Genomic DNA, 10,376 nt, shown 5'->3' on the forward strand with positions numbered 1-10,376 from the left:
TTTATTAGAGTTACCAGCCTATCTTCTGCAGCAGATGTAACTCTTGGTCTTCCTTTCCTGTGGCGGTCCTCATGGGAGCCAGTTACGTCATAGCCCTTGATGGTTTTTGCGACTGCACTTGAAGAAATGTTCAGAGTTATTGAAGTTTTCCAGATTGACTCACCATGTCTTAAAGTAATGATGGTCTGTCATTTGTCTTTGCTTATTTGAGCTGTTCTTGCCATAATATGGACTTGGTCTTTTACCAAATAGGGCAATCTTTTGTATACCACCCCTGCCTTGTCACAACACAACTGATTGGCACAAACACATTAAGAAGGAAATAATTTGTGGAATTTAACTTCTAACAAGGCACACCTTCTTAATTGAATTGCACTCCAGGTGACTACCTCATGAAGCTGGTTGAGAGAGTGCCAAAGCTGTCATCAAGGCAAAGGGTGGCAATTTGAAGAAACTCAAATATAAAATATATTTTGATTTGTCTAACACTTTTGGTTACTACATGATTCCATATGTGCTGTTTCATAGTTTTGATGTCTTCTATTATTCTACAATATAGAACATAGGAAAAAACCTTGAATGAGTAGGTGTGTCCAAACTTTTGACTGGTGCTGTGTACATGTATATTGATATTGTGTCACAGGACAAAGTAAAAAGTGGAACTGTATTGTTTTGTGGGCCATTGTGGTGTTTGCTGAAATAACACTGTGAGTAGCTACTTACACATCACCTCATGTTCACGATGCACTCCAGGAATTGTTCAAAAACGAATGAATGCAGAGTTAATGAATACACACACAGTTCACAATGAGTTACTTGGATATGTTTATTTTATCATCAATGTGAGTGCCACTGTTCAAAAGACTGAACTGTATTGAGAATAATTGTCATGCCCTTGGTTAGCTCAGTTTACAGCTGAAATGAAGACTTACTAACATGAATATTTATGAGGCTGTGTCAATAAAACAAAGCCAACACCATCTACAATTATTTCAACGTTTTATTCCCCCTTCTGCACTTTGCCTGCTGTTAATATCCTAAATGAGTTACACACACACACAGCAAGGGGTAAATATATTCACATGTAAATATACTGTGTTCCAGTTGACACAGTCAGTGGATTACAAGTTCCATATTCTCCCGTCCCTGTATTTGCTTTCATCCCGTTTCCCTAATCGTCACAGACGTTGGGTTCCCCAGCAGTGCTTTTGTTGATTTTCACGATGCCGTCTCCTTTCTTGGTCCAAACTACACTGTTGTCTCAGAACTTTTTCATCATAGAGTATTACTTTAGATGCAGCTGATAGGCCTATATCTCCCCTGTTTGAAATGAAGAAAAAAGGCTGTTTATATACTCTGCCTGTATTCACAAGGTGCTAATCATGATTTAATGTAATTCAGCTTTTTAAGACTAATCAGTCAGTCATTATTTCCATAATTTTCTCCTATATTCGGAGGTTTGTTTAAACAATTAATGAGCCCACTGGGCACACAACGTCATTTCAATGTGGAGAATTTGGTAATATTTGGTAGATACGTTGATCAATGAGATTCCAACCTATTTCACCCACTCAAAAAGAGTCAAAAGTCTGTCGAATTCCTAATGTGTTATCGCTATGCTTTCAACCATCTAAAAGCACAACCAAATTCCAATGGAAAATCAATGTCTGATTTTTGGTTTAGTTGTCACCTAAATGTGTTATCACTGCGCTTTCAATCATTTAAAAACACATCAAAATTCAAATGGGAAAACGATGTCGTATATATTGTTTATTTATATAACAACTTAATGTGTTGTCACTGCTTTATCTAATAGCACAACCAAATGACCTGGATTGCAGTTGATATTACATTAAAGTACATGGCGTAAGTGATCAATGCCGTTTGAGATTCTGTGCAGATTATTATAGCAATTGTGAAGATTTCCACAGACCTGGGACCCTGAACATGCACACTTTCTATGATTACATAAGAAGACGTATTGTTACAGTAACATCAACATGTGGCCATGGATGTGTTACTCATTTCAAGATTGAATAAATACTCTTACATTCGTTTGTAAAATAGCCTTAATCAACATCTTGGGGATGGGTGTCCCTAAACCGGGACGGTTGTTGCTAACGTGCACTAATGTGACTAGAATGACGTTGTATACGACAGCCAACTTTCCGGGACATAACATGTCTTATATGGGCAAAAAGCTTCAATTCGTGGTAATCTAACTGCAGTGTTCAATTAACAGTAACTGTTACAGTGAAAAAAATGCCATGCTATTGTTTGAGGAGAGTGCACAACAACAAACTTTAATCACGTCAACTGGTTTGATACATTCACTTCTGAAGGTAAATAATGGAATTACATTCAGTAATCTTGCTCTGATTTGTCATCCTGAGGGTCCCAGAAATAAAATGTAGCATAGTTTTGTTTGATAAAATCAATGTTTATGTTAAAATGTAGGAACTGGGGTCTACAGTTTGACCCCACTGCTGTCTCTGGCTCCACACCCACCCACCCCGCCCGGCCATCTAGATGTGTGAAAGTTAGTGTATAAGCATGTATGACATTCCTGGTAGTGTGTAAACTTTTTTTTTTTAGTACCATATCATTTTTGTATGTTCTCTAGTTATGTACTTGACCAATTCGGCACGTTTGTGAAAACTCCTGGCAGACTTGATCCAAAATACTGTGCTGTAATGTAATTCTTCAATGGATCAGTCTGAAACTTTGCACACACACTGCTGTCATCTGGTGGCCAAAATTAAATCACACCTAGACTCCTATCTGAAAGTATGGCCTTTCTCTTGCATTTCAAAGATGATGGAACAAAATTAAATAAAAATGCATGTTTTTTTTTTGTTGTATGATCTTTTACCAGATCTAATGCGTTATTTTCTCCTACATTAATTTCACATTTCCACAAACTTTAAAGTGTTTCCTTTCAAATGGTATCAATAATTTGCATATCCTTGCTCCAGGTCCTGAGCTACAGCCAGTTAGATTTGGGTATTTTATTTTAGGCGAAAATTGAAAAAAAGGGTATGATCCTTAAGAGGTTTTTAAAGGGAAACTGCCACTTTTCAACCTCTTATTTATTCTCTTCAGCACCAAACCAGTGTCTACATATGTGAAAAGGGTGCATGTCTATGTTTTGTATAAAGCATAATGTTAAATTCTACCCGATGACATCAAAAGTTAAAACATTTTAAAAACAGTGATTTTCAAACACTAACCACGTTTCCATCCACATTTTTTATGCAAGTAAAGCCATGCCGTACAATTTTTTTTTTTATTACAACAGCTGTGATTTAAACGTATTTTTTTGTATAATTTTTTTCAACGCGGACATATAATATGTTCGTTCTATGTGGTGGAATCTTTTTGTGTCTGTAAAATGAATTATGCGAGAAATGGAGGTCTAAATGCCTTAATGCGCAAATATTGATTTAACAGCCATTATATCGAAGTAAGCCTGGAGTCAAGCTACGACCTGGGAAACCATGCAGTTTATTAGGCTACAAACTTCACAGGGTGGTGAAAGTGCACGGCGCTCTTGATGCTCCTTTCCAATATATATTGAGGGTCTTATTCTGGTGACATGATGATCAATGCTTGACTGCCATTTGACAAATAAAAATATTCTCACTCTTATCCATAATAATCTCATTATGTAGACTAGCTACCCGCACAGATTCTGCAAGCTGTTGGCTAGTGCTCATATGCCAAGACCAGAGTAGGCACATTTTGCTTTTTAATTATTTATTTTTTTATTTAACCTTTAACTAGGCAAGTCAGTTAAGAACAAATTCTTACTTACAATGACGGCCCACCCCGGCCAAACCTAGACTACGCTGAGCCAATTGTGCTCCGCTCTATGCATCAGTTTTTGTGACGAAACTATTGGTAGAATTGAAAATGCGATGGAAACACATTGAACTTTAGATTTTTATTCAGTACATGAATACTTACGCGATACGTCATCACACACTGATTATTATACGTATATTTTATATCAGCTGATGATGATTTATTGTCAAAACTGGGGGATGCTGCCTGCCTATGAGAGCCAGGGGGAACAGAGGCCCATCGTACAGCCAAGAGGAGAAATCGAGTACACTTGAGGTGCAACCTTCATAGCACTGAATCATTTCTCAATTGGATCAGATAAGGACATTTTGTTCACACCTGGATAAGGAACAAGTTCCATTTCTGTTGCCTTTGTCACCGAATGAACGTTCCCTAAAATACTGTGTTGCGGTGAAATTGTAAGGCAGTAATTCCAATCACTATGGCCTATCAAAGACGTTTGTTTTTGACCCTCCACTATGCAGTCACACTCCTTATATTGTCTGTGGTTCAGATGTTTATGCTCATTAGACTTAAATGATCTCTTCTGTGACGATTAAAGATTCAATGGGGCTTCATTAATCACATTTTAGCTGCTGGCAATTAGAGCTTTCTACCACAGACACGCAGAGGCTGGAGTCCCATGTGGTCAGCTGAACACTATACTTTCATCTTGCCCTGTGATGTCACAGAAAAGCATTATTTAGGACCTTATATTTTTTTTAACCACAGATCATAGACTGGTTTGGTGCTGGAGATAATGAATATGGCTATTTACTGTCTTACAAAAGTAATATTGAATTAGGTTTGGTTGACAACCCAACCAAATATCAACATTTAAAGGATATGTATCTACTGCTTGGATAAAAATACATACAAATGATTGTCACATACACCAGATAGATGCAGTGAAATGTGTTATGTTTTACAGGGCCAGCCATAGCAGTACGGCTCCCCTGGAACAAATTAGCTTTATGTGCCTTGCTCAAGTTCATATCGACAGAATGTTCACCTTGTCGGCTTGGGTATTTAAACCAGCGACCTTTCTGTTACCGTCCCAATGCTCTAATCTCTGAGCCACTGGCTAAATCCTTTTTTTTTTTTTTTAACTTTTATTTTTGGTTGAGTTGGAGACGTGAATCCAACATATAATTTGTTAACAAGTTAATCGGCTATTTACCTTATTGCAAAAGTGATCTTGAATTGTTTGGTTGTCAACGCAACCAAGTTTCAACATTTGAAGGAGACGTTTCTGTTGCTTGGATAGCTCTAATGTATTTTCCACGAAGATTCCAAGTCACAATACGTTGACAAATTACATTGAAACAACGTTGATTTAACTAGTTTGTTCGCAGTGGGAGAAGTCTTTTGGAGGATAGCTTTGTGTCTCCAAGGTGATGTGGTGTTTGCAACCTTTCGGTTACTAGTCCAACACCAACGGCGGCTCTAACCACTAGGCTGCCCTGCCGCTACCCTGCCGGCTTGGTAACATCGTGAAACTAAGTAGCAGGATCATTGGTACGAACATAACTGACCATTCTGATCTGTATCAGACATGAGTCATACTTAAGGCTTAATCCATTTTGAGGGACTCCCAGCATCCCCCCTCGGAGCGCAGATACAGGCTGCCTAAGTTTTAAACAAAACTCTCCTTCATGCTAGCTGCTATCAGGTTTCTCAATAAGCTGTAGCTAGTACTGTACTGTTAGGTATTGACTGACTGTTCATGCATGGTTTAAGGGTCCACTACCTGTGTACATATTGCTGTATATATAGTTTTTCTGTATATTTATTGTCATGGGTCCACTGTGTTTTTAATAAGTGCTGCAAAATGAATTGCCCCCAGTGATAATAAAGACTACTCTACTGAATGAGAAGGACGATATAGTCAGGACCCACATTCACAAAGTACTGTCTCTCTATTCAAACTGCACCACATGTCAGCACAAATGAGTCATTGGACGTTTTAGAAATGTTACTCAGAGGTAAAATTACATGCAATTAAAACAGTTGGATTGTCTTGTAATTATTCCAGGAGGGCTTATAACAGGCATGCGTGAAATATGTTATCAAGCGAGGCTAGATTGATATTCACCAAATGAATGTCATTAATGTATGCTAATTTAATTGTGTGGATTAGCTCGAAATGTTAATTATGCAAATGAGTTAATTAAATATATTGGTTCAGGGAATGGGATGCTCTCTGACCTTTTCAAGTATCTTCCAGTCCAATAAAATACTCATTATCCCACCTATCTCTCAAATTCACTTTTCCACAATTCACATTTTCAAAATATAGTTTTTCTTTTATTCATCTCCAAATGCACCAAAAAGGAAATGCAAGTGGTTTATGCTGCTGCTGAGCAGTGCTCATGCTGATATTATTAATCTAGGGGGATTCTAAACAGGAAATGCACATGTTGATGTTAGTTTCTGTCAGAGCACAGCAGGGAAGCATCCCAGTAAGGCTTGGTAATCCTTTAAATAGGATGTGCTCTCACAGAGACTGACTGTCAGCACAATGAAAAGACTGCCTCACTACATCTCTAAATGAATGACGAAACACAAATTGGCGCTTCTTTGCGCTTTTATTTTCACTTTAGCTGCCACTTGCCTCAAAGCCCATGTAGTCATTCATTCACCCAGGCTGTCAGAATCACCACGGTGACAGAATGCATGAATAATAATTTCCCCATTTCACCTCAGCCATTAAGAGGATAGGAGTTGCCAGATACTTCTAATATCTTTATGCAAAGCATCTGTCTGTTGTTTAAAGGGGCAATCTGCAGTTGCTACATTCTTTTTTGGACTAAATGTATGATATGTACCCATTTCATTCTTGAAGAATATATCTTATAAATACCGCATAAGCTTAGTTTAACCGTTGTACGCTATCAGAACTCAAAATATAAGCTTGTTTTACTCCAGTGTTTGAAAACAATGTAAATGTAAACAAACACTGGATAGCCTCAAAACATAGTTAAAACTATAATCATGGATGGTCAACCCTTGCATCCATAGCTCTGTCTATAAATTAAAGAGTGGTTACATTTCTTCATCCCCATCCCGAAAAAGTGGCATGGAGTACACTTTGTTATTTTTTCAACTAAAGATTATCACTTAGCAAGCTCTTTGTTCCAATACAATATATTTCCTCCTCCATTTTCTAACCTGTCCTCTTTCGTCCAGCAGATACCTTAAATAAAGGTTAAATAAGAAAATTAAAATACCTTTCAAAAGCCTTTGATTACACTGGTGAGCCCTGCCATGGCTGTGGGGATGATTAAGCTGGTGTGTGAATGGTTCTTTTTGTCCTGGGGTTAATGGTGACGTGAGAGAGATGGGGAAAGGGGGAGGTGAAGCAGGACCTAGCCAGCACAGATCACTGGCTTCAGAGGGTGTCTGCTGGCCTGCTAGGCCTTCCATGGGCAGTAATCACTGGGAATGACGAGATGACATGTCCAAGGTGTTCCATAACACCAGAGAAATGGCTAACTCGTCATTACCTCCTTTCTCCATCATATCTCAGTTTTACCCAGCTACCGCTTTTTTTCTCTAAGTTATTTCTGCCTTGTGTTTTCTCTGTGGATTTGAAGCCTTGGAGTAATGGACGATATACAGAGAATGTAGTGTGTGTGTGTACTGTAAATGTTGTTTGTGTTTTTTGTTGTGTGGCCTGCCTGCGTATGTGTGGTTCTGGCAGCAGTGAGATATGGCCCCCAGCTCTCTGCTGTGAAGCAGTCACTCCTGGAGGATGCCTCTAATTGCTTATAAATGTGTGAGTTTAATAAAACGTTGAGAATCAGCTAATGATGATTTATTGTCAAAACTGGGGGATGCTGCCTGCCTATGAGAGCCAGGGGGAACAGAGGCCCATCGTACAGCCAAGAGGAGAAATCGAGTACACTTGAACACACAACGAGTCTGTTTTCAGCACGCAGTCGAAGCACTGAGGTTGTAACCTTCGTAGTACTGAATAATTTCTCAACTGGATCAGATACGGACGTTTTGTTCACACCTGGATAAGGAACAAGTTCCATTTCTGTTGCCTTTGTCACCGAATGAACGCGCATATACTAAGGAATCACGTTCCCTAAAATACTGTGTTGCGGTGAAATTGTAAGGCAGTAATTCAAATCACTATGGAATATCAAAGACGTGTTCAATTTTGACCCTCTACTATGCAGTCACACTCCTTGTATTACCTGTGGTTCAGATGTTTATGCTCATAGACTCATTAGAATTAAATTATCTCTTCTGTGATGATTAAAGATTCAATGGGGCTTCATTAATCACCTTGTAGCTGCTGGCAATTAGAGCTTCTGCCACACACGCAAACAGACACAGACACACACAGACTGGAGTCCCATGCGGGCAACTGCACACTATAGAGGTGGAGAGATGGAGAGAAAAAATTAAAAAGTATGACAACTGATGAAATATATAGCTTTGCCTGTTAGAGGATTGTAGGCACCCCATATCTCACCTGCACAGCATCATCAGCCATTCTGATTCAGGCCCAATCTATCCACATGAGTGATGGTCTGTTCAAATACTGTAGAATGGGGTGTTTTGGAGTTTACCTGTGCCCTCACCTTCAACCCTTTCAGCACTCAATCCCATGCATATGTTGCCAGTTCCTCAGTTTATAAGAGAGCTAATTCATTTCCGTTTTTGCTGACATAAAATATTCAATATTTTAGATCCTTTTAGACAAGAGACGATTTGACCTGTGTGATCCGAGTTCTACATGTAGCAATACCAAAGACGGCTTTAAACTCTCATGAAAGGAAATACTCCTTTACTTGCTCCACTATTTTAGTTTAGAACAATGTTACGTTGCTCTGTAATTTTAACATGAGGCCCTTTGATCCACTAGGAGCTGAAAGGAATACAGTATGTCAAGTAAGCCCAAGTCCTCTCATTCCCTTAGTAACGTGCCCATCTACTCATTCATGTAGATCCTTCATACCTATACCTGAACCTGTGAAATCATTTTCATGGCAGCCAGATCCTGTAACGTCAAATGCAATGTGAGTGGATGCTAAACTAAGGAGATATGACTCTCTACTGTGAATGTATACTCCACAGGGTGTTGCGTGGGTAGGCTACACCTCAGGGCTGGCGAGGGTTAGTGGCTATTTATGAATACTACCATCCCCAGTTGAGTCTGTGAAATGATACTCTCGGGAGAAAAAAAAAAAGACAGATTAGAAAAGATTAAAAGTAGTTTATGGTTTAAATACCGTAATGGGCTCTAGTTCCATGTTATCGGAGAAGCAGCAGCTTTGCCATATTGAAAGGCTTGTCAAAATGGATGCTGAGAGTTCCACTTGAATGAGCTTGAGTATGAGCAGGCTCTGTGAGTGGCATTGGTCATCCCCTTATGACTAAATGACCTGAGCTCATCGACCAAGCTTAAAAGCCTGAACGTAGAGTGTCATGGTAATCTATTTGAGGATGTTGTTTACCTGTAAACCCCTCTCAATTGTACTCATTCTAAGCACATACACGCACACACAGCCACACACAGCCACACACAGTCAACACAGTCACACACAGCCACACAGTCACACTTGCACCCACACACATTCATCAGACACCAGAAGAGGGCAATCATGAGCCTTATCTCGCTTCTCTCCTCCTTTGTCAGTCCAGACTGTCTGGACGTACCTGATCCTGACAGACTATTTTACAAATGGACTGATTATATATGCTTGAGACCCACTAAAGGAAGAACAGTGTATGTTTTACAGGGCTCAGTTCCTATGTATGTAATGCATTATCCTCACCATAGATGTTGGCTCTCTATTTGGTGTGTCAGAGGCAAATGCCAGATCACCGTCTCTCTCACACTTAATCAATAAATCTATCTTGATTAGTCAACTGTCTACCTCAGGGAGGTGGAGGTCTATTTGCTATCACAATGGCATTAGTGAACATGATCTCTCTGCTCACGTGCTTTTCTACTGTCTTGTTGTTTTTAACACAGTCAGGACATGGTGCAGCTGAGCTCCAGTATGTGGCCCAACCCAGACTTGACCGGTGGGAGGAGAGGGGGACCCCGCTGGAGGGGACTGGGGCAGTGTGTGAACACACTAATCCCTGTAGCGGATGTGGGGACACACAGGGCCTGTGCAGCCAGCTGGTCCAGCAGATGTTGAGAGTAGATGGTAGCCGGTGTCATCCACACACGTGCACGGGGTGTCAGTCAGTGTGCTTTGGTGCATGTTTATTTCTGTGCAAATGCAGTCTTTGTGAGCATTCCATGCGACCTATGTTGATGGGTAATGTCTGTGCATGGCAAGAGAAGGAATGGGTGATAGAGCTGGATAGAAACTTGCATGTAAATAAGGGGCCATGCCTATGTTCCCTCAGCCCTATGTTCCCTTTGCCCTATGTTCCCTCAGCCCCATGTTCCCTCAGCCTTATGTTCCCTCAGTCCTATGTTCCCTCAGCCCTATGTATCCCTCAGCCCTATGTATCCCTCAGCCCTATGTTCCCTCAGCCCCATGTTCCTCAGCCCTATGTTC

This window comes from Salmo trutta, chromosome 19 (assembly GCF_901001165.1).
Source record: "Salmo trutta chromosome 19, fSalTru1.1, whole genome shotgun sequence".
NCBI lineage: Eukaryota > Metazoa > Chordata > Actinopteri > Salmoniformes > Salmonidae > Salmo > Salmo trutta.